Source organism: Pleuronectes platessa, chromosome 17, assembly GCF_947347685.1.
Source record: "Pleuronectes platessa chromosome 17, fPlePla1.1, whole genome shotgun sequence".
Taxonomy (NCBI): Eukaryota; Metazoa; Chordata; class Actinopteri; order Pleuronectiformes; family Pleuronectidae; genus Pleuronectes; species Pleuronectes platessa.
In genome coordinates, this window is record NC_070642.1 from 5,015,106 (window position 1) to 5,028,889 (window position 13,784).

A 13,784-nucleotide genomic window follows, 5' to 3' on the forward strand; every position below is an offset into this window, starting at 1 on the left:
CTTTTAATTAATGCAAGTGATATGACTCTTATTCTTTCCTCCAGAGCTGCAGTCGGATCGGGAAATGAAATCTCAAATCAATAATCTGAAGATGGAGATCAGCGGCTTGAGGGAGCGGAACGTTCAGCTGCAGCAGAACCTGGAGCTCAAAACAGCTCAGGTAAAAAAAGCAGAACATCGGAGAACCTTGTACGAACAGATTTGTTGTCACGTGGTAGTAACGAGCGATTAAGGAAAACTTGATGCACTCATTAACTTTCTCTTATTTAAAAAAATTTCAGGCACAATTCATGTGAACGCTGTCTGCTGTTATTCAAATTAAATTAATTATTTTGCATGTTAGTTGAAGCTGCTTGTCGACTCCTGGCAGAAAATGTACAGAGATAGTTAACAACTGATTTGAAGTCAGGTTGATCAGATTTTGAAAACTGATTTGGGGAAATAGTTCTCTCCGTAATCTTGTTGAAGCTTCCACTCTTATAACAGGCACTTGTGATTTCACTGTTTTTTTGTGTAATTCCAGGAGAAGCGACTTGAGAGTGAGCTAGACCATTTCAAAGCTGAGGAGATGGCTCGCTTTGAGCGAGTCCAAACCGACTCTGCTCGCTCCCAGGAACAACTCCTCCTGAAGCTGGAGCAGCAGCTGAAGGAGCAGGTCAGTGGCACAGGGAGCTGATATTTTACAGCCTAGAAATGAGTGAAGTGATGCTTAAAATAGTTCTCTCCGTAATCTTGTTGAAGCTTCCACTCTTATAACAGGCACTTGTTATTTCACTGTTTTTTTGTGTAATTCCAGGAGAAGCGACTTGAGAGTGAGCTAGGCCATTTCAAAGCTGAGGAGATGGCTCGCTTTGAGCGAGTCCAAACCGACTCTGCTCGCTCCCAGGAACAACTCCTCCTGAAGCTGGAGCAGCAGCTGAAGGAGCAGGTCAGTGGCACAGGGAGCTGATATTTTAAAGCCTAGAAATGAGTGAAGTGATGTGATAACACAAAATGCTTAAAATATTTCTCTCCAGGATGAATCGTGGAAATCCATCCTCCACCAGACCAAGGAACACCATGACTCTGAAATGAATAATCTGAGTTTCTGTCAGAGTTGGCGCATGTGAAATATTAAACAAGCAAACTGATCATGTCTGACATGTATTTCCTGTTGTGCAAAGTGTTCTGAGCGCGTAAAGAAAAGCTCTTGTTTTGTAGAGGCTGTCATAAACAATCAGACCTGATATAGATTTTTTTGATCCGCCCAATTATTAAATTCAGCTCTAATAACAATACATAAAGACATAAAGAATGAATTCCGCTGAGATGTAAACGGCCAAGTCTCTTGCTGTCAGTGCAACTTTTTAGAGAATTTCACCAAACGCTCTCGTTTAATTTCATGAAAATCTCAAAGACTGTTTATCTTTTTCATGCATGATCATGAGGTATAACTTGTGATGATTTGTTCCACTTACAGATAATAAATATTCCCTCCAACACCAAAGAAGTGGAAGAACCAGGTATGGATCCATCTCACATGTCTTCTTCAGGACAGAAACTGCTCATATGATCCTAATGCATTCATCTCATTGTGTTTTCCAGTGGTGGTCAGCGCACTGGCACCAGAGCCCAAACCATCGAGGGTTGTTCTTGGTGAGTAAATCTTAAAACTAAAATGAGAACATTAAAACATGGTCACTCCCAGACAGGCTGAGCATGTGCTTCCCTGCATGATGGATTTAATGCAGTTTAACAGCTGCACTGCTGCCATGTCCCTGACCCCTCTCTGTTAACGCCTGTTTTATCTGACTCCCTCCCCCCAACTTACCTCACGTGCCAGGCCAATTAGAGGAGCCCGTCTTTGCTGTAAACGTGGAACCAATAGAGGAGCTGTCAGTAGAGGAGCTGTCAGACTGGAGCAGCGCCTCTGAGCTGGAACAGATTCCGAGCATGATGTCAAAGGAGGTGCCTGGTTACTGGCGCTGTCGGAGGGATCTCGACCTCAGCTTGGATGAGAAGATGAGCGCCAGAATGATGCCAGAAGCTCCTCCAGAGCCTCAGGCTCCATCCGGACAAGCGGTTCAAGGTGCTTCCTCAGACTCCGTCATCAGAAATCCTCTTTTAATTCTTATTCTGCTAACAGACCAATTTAAACCACACCACACTGGACCTTCCATCTCCACTCATAGCCTTATATGACTGATTTGAAATGAAATATTAGTTTCATTTTTATAAAGTGTAATTCGTTTTGACTGTGTATATCCAACACTCTCAGTCTAATCTGTAAAAGTTTGTTTACCTTCACATAATTAAGGCTCTGAAACACCATCAGTGACTCTGGTGTCTGTACCTGCAGGCAAAGAGTCCAAGACTCCCCAGCCAGCGCCGAGGGCCGAGAGCACCACCAAGCCCAAGATGGCTCCACCCAACAGCAAGGCTGCTCCAAGGACCTGCAAAGTCATGTAAAAATACAAAACACACTGTGTTATTTAGAGATTTTCTAGTCCCCTCGACCACCATCACTCATACATCCCACTCTCATGGCAATTTGGGCTTCAGTGTCCTGCCTGAGGAGGAATTTAACCACTGGATGAATCAATTCTAGTAGGTTTGAGGAACACTTACAAACAAACTACTTCTCCCATCATGCATTTCACCTTTCAGTATTTCAGTGTATCACAACCTACGTACACAATCAGTCACATGTCTTGAAAATGATTATATCAAAAGTGTTTAAAATGGAATGATGATGGTTTTCAAACACAAAGTTTCTGTTGAAATGCAGGAAAACAGGGATCAGGATGGCCAAGTGGATAAGGCAAACTGCAAGGAAGGTTCGTGCTTAGTTTCCTGAACTACAAACTCACACCATACGAGAAAAGATATGATTCTCTTCATCCATCAAACTTCATTTGATAACAGTGAAAAAGTTTGTTTAAAATGATTTACATGTCGATGTTAGTCACAGAAGTTGTGTTGTTTTTATTCAAGGAGTCAACGAGTTATTTTAAAAGTCTCACATGTCTTTTTAAATTGAAAAACGTTTAAATGAAACGTTTTTTAATCAGGTTATGTCTTAAATATCATGCACTCACCTCGTGTGTCAATATGATGCCCTCTGTTTGTTTTTAGATCAGAAAATCACTGTCCGGGCCAAAGAGGAGGAGCAGAATTGCTCCAGCTCAGGCTGCTGAGACACAATCGCCTTGAGGAGCAGTGTGTCCTCCCTCTGGGACTCCAGCGACTCCGAGGAAACAAGCAGTAAATTCCAGCTGATCCGGTGACACTCCACCCAACAGCGACGCAAAGACCTCAGTCGCCTCCTCTGACGTCTACAGCCGCTGCCAGAACAGTCATATTTAATACTTCTCAAAGAAGCCATGGAACCCAGCTGATCAGAGGGCCGGATGACCCCGTTGTCTTTCTCGGCGCTGCCTCCTACGAGTATCAGCCGCAGGTCGACATCACCTTTGGCGTTGCCTCCATCCAGATGACCGAGACGACAGAGGACGAAGCTCCAGCCGCCTCTGAAGAAGCTGTGAGGAAGGAGCAGGTCCGGCCGGAGGAGTCCGTCAGCTGCATCACTGAAAACTTTCAAGCTTTCATGGCGGATCTGAGTCACGAGGAGTCGGACGGTGAGGAGCAGTTGCAGGTAATGGTTGAGCTCGTTTTCAAGAGGGCCGTGCAGAAACCACACTCAGGCTGCAGTCTTCTCTGAGTTGTGCCAACACCTCTCAATAGTAAGTGATGCATCTATGACTGGAAGCTACTTTATCCTGTTTCTTACTTAGTTGGACAGCTTGTCTTTTATGTACAGGTTGGAACCTTAATTTAACCCTTTGATAAACAAGCTATGCAAACCCCTTGGGTAAATTATTAATTATCTTTCTCACTAGTAAAAGAGTGTCAAATAAGACTTAATAAGAATATACATTTATTCATAAGGTAAGAAGGGAGGATTTAAATTATGATTTGTGTTAAAAACAAGATATTTAATGAATACGTACAATATTAAATGAAGAAATAAGTGGATTTAAAAAATATAGCAAAGAAAAACTCTAATATGCATGAAATAACATCGGAAATCATACCATATTTTACAATACAATATTTTTGACCCATTTTTTGAATTAGAATGGAAGTGAAAAAAACTGTTAATTGAAGAAAACCTGAAATACTGAAAGACGAAAATAATTTACTGCAAAGATATAAATAATACAAACTGAGTGAGTTCACTTTTGACCCATGTTGTGTTAATCAAATAATGAGTTCATTTAGATTTGAGGATCAAATCAGCTGACACTGATCACTATGTGAGTTACATTTGTGTTAATATTTCCTTATGGTTTTCTCCTCTTCAGGTGGAGGTCCAATCATTGTCCGACTGGTCAGCCAGCGTCTCCTTCAGGTCTCTGCTGGTCAAACACTGCCAGGCAGCGTACAGGAAGAACTTTGACAGGGAGGGCCTTTATCAGAAGAGTGGGTCCTGCCTGGAGCCAGTCAGGGACGTGTGGGTGATTGATCAGCTGAGGGAAGAACAAAACAACGCCAAACCTTCCGGTCGCTTCCTCAATACCATCAGGTTTATTGGGGAGTTGTTCCTCTCAAAGGTTCTGGCTGAGAAAGCCATGCACTGCTGCATCAGGCCGTCTCTCTTCTCTCTCTCGAGAGCCTCTGTGAGCTCCTCCAGCTCATCCAGCAGGACCTGGAGGTGGTTACGTCCATGGAGGTGATGGACTCCTACTATAACCAGCTGGAGTTCATCGCAGAGAAAGGGAAGAGGGCACCAAGGCTCTCCCTTTTGTTGAAGGACACAGTGGACGAAAGGAAGAGAGCAACTCATGTGGGAAATACAATTTATACACTTATACAACTTAAAGTGATATTTGTAAATGGACAGAACCCCCCCACTGCAACCCCTGCTCCTACTCTGTATAATGTACACTGGGTGACATCATGCCCTGAGAAATGTCTTTACTCTCTTTGGGGTTTGTACTATGTTGTCGACTAATGAATAAAACATTTTTTTATTTAATTTGGGTGTTTTTATGTCTTGCATGCAGCTGACCTCACATTTCAATTAAAACACATGTGGGAAATAAAACTTATACATTTCCCCTTTTCCCTGTAGTCAATGAAAAGCACAGATGACTGGAGAATTTCTGGGATAACATTTGACAAAAGTACTTATCCTGAACTGAACATCAAATCTAAATGAGAATTCAGTTAAAAAAACAAAAAACATGATCTCATATTCTCTCCTTACAGCTGGTCGTGTAAGACTAGTTTCACTTCTTGCTGTGAGGATATTCAATATAAGCCTCTGGAGAGATATTTATGAATGGACAAAAAGCTTGGTTTTATTATATCAACAGCAAGAGCATGATATTATTTGACAAGGACAGACAAACTGCAGCTAAGTTTTGAGTAACACTATTTTAAACCAATCCTTAAGATATTTCAGTGCATGTGTAATAAATACGGCATCCGAGTTCAGACTCCTAGAATTAGCTGTGTATCGTCTGCTGAAACTCAGAGACTCTGTCTGTGAGCTTATGTTTGTGCACTGGACTAAACTTTAGTTTCTTTTGGGAGACAATCTCGCAGTATATTTCAGGATTCCCAGTTCTGGGACCATGAAGGTTAATACATTTTGCACTCATCTGTCCAGTCGTTGTTGGGACAGATTAGTGTGGTGGAAACGATCAGACATAAACATCTCTAACATGGCAGCATGGTCAAAAAGAGAACTGCTCTTATCTTTTTTTAACATGGAGATGTAAGCTCCTGTCACACTTACTGCAGGTGAACTGAGTTCAGTGTCTACCTCCTTCACACTGTCAGCAAGCTGTTCAGACATTTGAACCTACATGTTCACATGACCTGATGCCTGCACTCTGCCCTCCAGCACCCAGAGAATCATACAATAACCCTGAGCTGCTGTTAGAGTCACAGCAGCCAATGAGACTTAACTAATGAGAAGCTTTTACAAAAGAAGGCTTAGAAGTGTTACGAGGATCTGAAGTCATTTGAATGTGCTGCCATGGCAGAGGAGCATTAGTTTGGTTTATGAAAAAAACTTTGAACATTAGAATAGTTAACCCCATGAACAGTCTGTAACCAGGTAAAGATCTCATTGAAAACATTGTTACAACAGACACAACACAAACACACAAATACAGCTGTCATACAAAACATGTATGAGCATAATTAACGTGTTACGGATCATCATAACGTGAAATATGATCACGTTGTAATGTGAAAACTTTCCAGTTATCATATCAACAGGCCTCGAGTGGAGGTACACCCCCCCCCCTCCTTTTACATATATGTATGTGCACAGTTAAAGAGGAAACAACTTGAAGAGAGATTTAGATGAAGAATAAATCTCGTGATACAGTTATAATAAAATCATTGACTGATTTATTTAGAAAATTATCATGATCAAATAGATAAAGATTCATTATGAAATTTTGATAAAAAAATAAAATACAATTTCAAAAATTTCTGGGACTGCAAGGCAGCACTGGGCGCGCCCGAGCACATGCATTTTGAAGTGTTGCCTGAAAAAAAAAATAATGACAGAGGAAATATTGAAACATTAAGCTGTTCAGGCTCGGACTGTGATCATGAGACAGGAGTTTGGTGGTGATAGGACAATGCACAGTGGAGTTATGACAACATCGTCTCCGTGACGAGGAGATCTTGTCACACTGCAGGAGCGGAGTTGTTTGTTAACGGCTCAGCATCAAAGGATTGATGGTCCATGTATTTCCGCGATACAGTACATCATGTTTTAATGGCGTGTAATCAAACTTTGACGCCACGCCACGGTCACACTGTGTGACGAAAAATGGATATTTTAATAACTTTTTATTTCCATCTTGTTGTGAATTTGAAGTTGATCTAATGAAAGCCCTGGTACAAGTACCTCAAAGTAAAAATGTGTAATACGGCCAAAATGGCCACTAAATGCAAAATAGCAGGCTTCCTGTTGCCTTTTTCCAATTGCACCTAAGACTTTTTTGTTTTTCTGGTCATGAATCACCTGTGTATCGATTTTTGTGAAGATTGGTCAATGTGAACACGTTCCAGAGGTCTCGGGGGGGCACCATTGAGACATTTTGCGACATCCATTGAAAATTCCGCCAGAATACGTATATTTTTACCACTTTCTAACTTTCTGCAAATTTTGGTAAGAATTTGAGCATGTTAAAGCCCTCAAAAAGCCAATTAATTTGCCTTAATAATAATAATAATAATAATAATAATAATAATCCTTACAATTTCAATAGGGCCTCCCACTCTCAGTGCTCGGGCCCTAAAAATAACCTTGCTCTTAATCTGCTGTGGTTGGATTGATCACATTGAACCAAAGAGTCCTCAGATCAAAACCAGGGGGAACAGACCAACATGTCGGTTCAGCAAACAACATAGAAAAATAGTTTTACTTTGAGTATTTTTTCATTCTGATCCACGCTGGCAAGAAAAAGTAAGTGAACTTGCATTTATGTGTACATTGTTCTTAAAAATAAGCAAATCGTTATATAAAGTGAAATTATGACCAAAGACACAAGTGTATCGTTATTGTCAACCAACATTTAATCAAGCTATTTTCAGTGTAGGTTTGAAAAGTCGGTTCTGGTTTAGCTTTGACAGGGGAACGCAGATTTAGCAGCAATTTAAAGAACAATGACACGTCTGTTGCATTGAATTTGCATTGCAGCTAATTAATTGAATATAAAGTTAAAATGCTAACTTCTCATGAAACAGAAACATGCGGTCAATATATAAACTCATTTAATTTAGTAATTTATCTATTTTATGATGACCCAAACACATCAGCTAGTATGTGGGTGTGAACACTAGTAGATTTCTCTGCAGCAGACAGGCAGTGGGAGTTATATCGTGGAAAAGAGCTCCACCTTGTGGCAGCAGGACCTCATATCTAAAGGTTGGTATGAAAACTTGGATCTCAGAGAAAGTGTAATGTGAAGCACCAGCATTAAGATTGAGATGCTGAAATGTGACCACACATTGATCTCCTCGTCCAGTTTGTGTTTATATATAATATTGTGACGACCCGTCCTGACTGAGCTCTCACTTCCTGTTTTATTTTTATTTTTCACTCTCTCTGTTCATGAACTCCAGTTTCACTTCCTCCCATTTTCCCCAAAAGACCCACATTTGTTTTGAGGCCATATTTGCCACTTCACAAGTGGGACACTTAATGCTCACATCCATTTTATTCAGTCTACAAGAAGCCCTGAGGAGCTGCATCATTGTCTGTAGTGGCACACATCCGTATGCTATGTGATTTTCTGCATTCTTGTGTGTCTGAGGGAGTGGTGAACTTAGGAAGGTGGTTGGGGGGAGGCCACGTTCGTCTGCTTCAGGTGAAGGTGGAGTTTATAGTTGCTACCCAAACTAAGCTTTGCTGTGACTCCCTCCCAAGCACATTCAGACAGCAAATGGTTTCCTCCACGGGTTTTTAATGAAGTCTTGTTCTCCACATCAAACCGTGAACACTAAGTTATACACGGTAACAAAGACATAACATATAATGTTAGCAAACACATAATCAATAATTACAATTGTTACGAACCATGTTCTTTACGTCCTGTATGTATACATGTATTGTGTTCTGTTTTGTGTGGTTGTTTTGTCTCATCCTCCTTAGTGAGTGGTGATGCCTGCAGGGACCTGAAGGGGGAGCTCTCAGCAGGAAGCGTCATTGAAGTGGAAACAGAGGAAGAAGCGTCATGGCCGCTCAACTCACCTGGGTCCAATAACAAATCACCACACCTGGTTCAGATCTACAATCAACCCTTACCCTTTAAATCGTTCTTTGTGTTTTTGTTAGCGAGAGAGGAGGCATTTTGGGTGGAGCTGTGGCAGAGCGCTGTTTGTTTTGTTTGGCTTAGCTTAGGTGTTTGCTGGTTCATTGATTAAGTTTTACCTTTATTATTTGCGTCGTTAGCCGCCTACTTTTGTTTTGTCTTTGTTAATGTTTGTTTGTTCTGTGCACTGGGACAACGAGGACAAGTAAGATACTCCGGGGTCTACATATAACACACACTTAGGCTTACTTCTTGTTAAAACCCCAGGTTAGAGTGAGCACCATCCGCTGTACTTTTGGGTGCTAAGCCCCTGTAAAGGGGGGGGTTGTGTTCTTTTCTTTGGTGCCACTGAGTCCTTGTTGATCCCTGTGGTGCTTTGTTTAAATAAATTCTTTATTTTGCCTTATATCGTGTCATGGATTTTGTGTGACTGCACCCTCACTTCCCCAGACCTGTTGCAGTTATGCTATGCCCCACTCCGAGCCACCAGGGGGCGTAACAACAATCAAGGTTAAAATAAATAACAGACAAAATACCTCGTTGGCTGTATGCTCTGAAAAGGAATCTTAGCTTCTCTTAATTAACAAACTCTTACACATGTGTGTAACTACATCTGCCTGCTTCTTCGTGTTACTTCTCAAACAAGCAGCTCAGCAGAGGCTTCAAAATAAGTCTTATCTCTGATTACACAGTAATGCTATATACAAATACAAAATATACATTGGAAAACCTTTACAACATATTAAAGTAATATAGTAGCAACAGTTACATTTGCCATTATTTAGCCAAGGTTGGTAATTGTAGAGGCTTCTGTAAAACACTGAGCTGTGGCCTCACATCTAACTGACCTGCTATATCCGAGAAGACCATAAAATTGGCTCAGGCTGTTTTTCCAGAGGAAGCTTCTGATGGAACAGATCTTCCAATCTCTTAATTTCTAAATCAACTTGATTGGAACCAGAGGTGACTTTGTTAACCTACAAAGGAACTAAAGCAACAGAGGAAATACTGTAAATCTTTATTTTATGCTGCAACATTTATACAGATGGGCGTTTAGATTGAGCTTCACTTCTCATTCACTGATGTCAATATATATTGACATCAGTGAATGAGATATTAGATATGTCTAGATATTTTTCCTCTGTTCAGCAGATATGTCACACTCTTAATTACACACACTGCCTCCCAAAGGACAGATGAGGGAGAGCTGGACACTGAGGGAACCTGAGGTAGCAAAGCCCAAATCAAATACACTTTGGAAGCACTGATAAAAAAAGAAAAACAATGCCTTCGCGCATTAGTGCATTTTTTTTTCTTGAGACCTCATAATTAAAACATTTTACACTCTGGAGTCAAAGCTACTCGACACAACTATACACAACAAAACGATCATGCCAAAACTTTCCTAGTTCAACTTTCTTAAACAAGTTCTGGGTCCTGAGGAACATGATCCTAGTTCCAACCAGTGACTGTATACAAAGATGGCCGACATGACAGCTCCTCAAAAAGTGAAGCCCTATGCATCTGGGGCGCCCTCTGGTGGCTGGCTACATTATGTGTCATAAACCTCAACATTGGCAAATGTAAAATGGACTAAACTGAAAAGAAAGAACACGTCCAATAAAGTTTTCTCAAAGACGTATCTGTCACACTGGTGTTTCCTATGAGTTTTGTTTTGAATGGTCATTTGATGCTTCATGATCACTGCTTATGGTTGCAATACTATTTTGGCTTCATTTTTACAGCGTGGGAGGAAGTGGAGACAAGTCGTCCGTCTTTATATATAGTCACTGGATCCAATTTACAGATAATTTAAAAAGGTTGCATTTTCAATTACACCCATGACAATATACACAAGCTGTAAAATTATAGGAGGGTATACAACATTATTCATAAAAACAAAGATGATGCTGTCATTTTGAATATCAGAACAAAGCGTAAAACTTACCGGTATAAGTATGCAGGTGGTGTGTTATTCTCCCAAGTATTAAAACAACAGTGTATATATAAACATCCTAACAATACATTCCTAGCAAAGGCGTTTTTCTTTTTCCCGCCATTTTTCAAGATTTTAAAGTAATATATGTTTTTAAGGTATATACTTTGTTTGCGCATGACCTCATTTCCTGCAACAAAACCAGACAGTGATCGAAACCCCAAACTAAACTGAACTCTTAAGAACTGTGTGTCTATAAGTGCTTTCTGATCTGATGGTCTTCTGGAAGATTTAAAAAAAAAAAAACTTTTTTAATACAGAAAAACTAAAAAAAAAAAGGTATGATTGGGTTTAATGATTTTTAACAAAGTACCTGCCTAAAAGAATGGATCCATTTGCACTTACAAGTTATTAGGGCCCGAGCACTGACACTGGGAGGACCTATTGAAATTGTAATTATTATTATTCAGGCAAATGAATTGGCTTTAACATGCTCAAATTCTTACCAAAATTGGCAGAAAGTTAGAAAGCGGTGAAAATGTACGTATTCTGGAGGAATTTTCAATATGCACTACAAAATCTCACAATGGTCCCCCCCCCCCCCCCCCCCCGAGACCCCGGAATGTGTTCACATTGACTGATCTTCACAAAAATCGATACACAGGTGTATCATTACCAGACAAACAAAAAAGTCTGTAGGTGCAACTGGAAAAACGCAACAGGAAGCCTGCTATTTTGCATTTAGTGGCCATATTCCACATTTTTACTTTATACTTGTACCAGAGCTTTCATCAGATCAACTTCAAATTAAGATGAGTGTCATCACAACAAGATGGAGATAAAAAGTCACAGCACACACGTTAAACCATTCCAAATAGATAGAGATTCAAGAAGAGTTACGGGTTAGTTTCTTGTTTCCCTCTTTGCGATAGTTTTTGCCAAATTTTCATCGTACTCTTTGAAGTTAGAAAAACAGGAAGTCTCAAACGCATCTAAGTTAAATGTCAAGACACAAACGTTTACTAAATTGCACCAAACAACAACCATTCCACAACGTTAATCGCATTTATTATTGTTACCATGACAAAAAATGGTCTGGTAAGCCTGCCGCTTGTACAGTCCAGCAGTTCATATTACTGGTACCATGGTAACAAAGTGCCATCTCTTCTTGTTCCCAGGGTTGAGGGAAGTGACCTCATAGAACCATATTGCAGTTCCATGAAGTTATATTGGGACGTAATGATAACAGCAATGTGGATTGGGTCATTTGTTTCTACCTGTAGATCCTGACATATGCCATGATTGCAGAGTAAAGGCCAATGTATGCTTCTCTGATTCCGTTACGGCCGGACAGACGGATCGGACGGACACTTTTTGAATCATAGTTCTCCGCTGAAAAAAACAATTGGGCGCCAGAACAGTAGGTGGCGCGACGGAAGATGAGCTTAGAGAAGCCTACCTCATGAGTTCTCAGAAGAAGTCCATGTTCATTATTTGCCTGCTCCCGGCTTTTCACACACACAGTGTACGATGGCAAGTAAATAAAACAAACTCTGCAGGGTGTCGTCTCAGTGAGGGTGAGTGCTGACCATGCCTGCAGTTACTTTAATACTCTGAAGCGTGCAACTCGCGTTCAAATGATAACACTCCTCCTTTGATTTGTGGATCAGGAACGAAACAATCAGAACGATTTGATTGTGTCAGTCCAGCCCCTTGCATGTCGCCACTGAGGGAGCTTTCACTAACCAGTGACAGGTCGTCGGGCATTTTTTTTTCATTCTTTTTTTTCTCACCTCTGACATCTCCCCACCCCCCCGGAGAGTGTCCGCGCCCCCCCAGGGGTGGTTCTCAGAGGCTCTTTTGATGAAATAGATGATATGTTATCGTCTCTCTCTTTGTTGCAGCCATTTCACAACGGCATCTAGTACCCCTACACAATTGACACCCAAGGGAGCCACTCATCAGCAGGTATCTAATCCATCGGGAACTACCTGCTCAGCCACTACTCTGTACCCGCAGCGGGGATGACTTCTCCCAGTGGTACCTCCACTGTCCCCCCCTTCAAATTCTGCCATCGCGGGGAGACGGTGGACTGGCGGCAGATCAACAAGGTGGACATAAACCGTGTGAAAAGCCACTTGAATATAGAAACTCTCCAGGAGCACATCATGGAAGTGACCTTCTGCAGCCTGGATGGGGAGCGGTGCCAGGAGTGCCGGAGCCCTGTGGACCCGGGCCTTCTCAAGGTCCTGCAGCTGGCGCAGCTCTCGGTGGAGTGGCTGCTCCACTGCCAGGAAGTCCTCAGCCTCAACCATCATGCGGTAGAGGAGAGGCTGGAGGCAGAGCGCAGAGAGCAGGAGCAGCTGCTGATTTGAAATGAAATATTAGTTTCATTTTTATAAAGTGTAATTGGATTTGACTGTGTATATCCAACACTCTCAGTCTAATCTGTAAAAGCTTGTTTTCCTTCACATAATTGGATTAAGGCTCTGAAACACCATCAGTGACTCTGGTGTCTGGACCTGCAGGCAAAGAGTCCAAGACTCCCCAGCCAGCGCCGAGGGCCGAGAGCACCACCAAGCCCAAGATGTCTCCACCCAACAGCAAGGCTGCTCCAAGGACCTGCAAATTCATGTAAAAATACAAAACACACTGTGTTATTTAGAGATTTTCTAGTCCCCTCGACCACCATCACTCATACATCCCACTCTCATGGCAATTTGGGCTTCAGTGTCCTGCCTGAGGAGGAATTTAACCACTGGATGAATCAATTCTAGTAGGTTTGAGGAACACTTACAAACAAACTACTTCTCCAATCATGCATTTCACCTTTCCTGCAAGTAGTTCAGTGTATCACAACCTACATACACAATCAGTCACATGTCTTGAAAATGATTACATCAAAAGTGTTTAAAATGGAATGATGATGGTTTTAAAACACAAAGTTTCTGTTGAAATGCAGGAAAACAGGGATCAGGATGGCCAAGTGGATAAGGCAAACTGCAAGGAAGGTTCGTGCTTAGTTT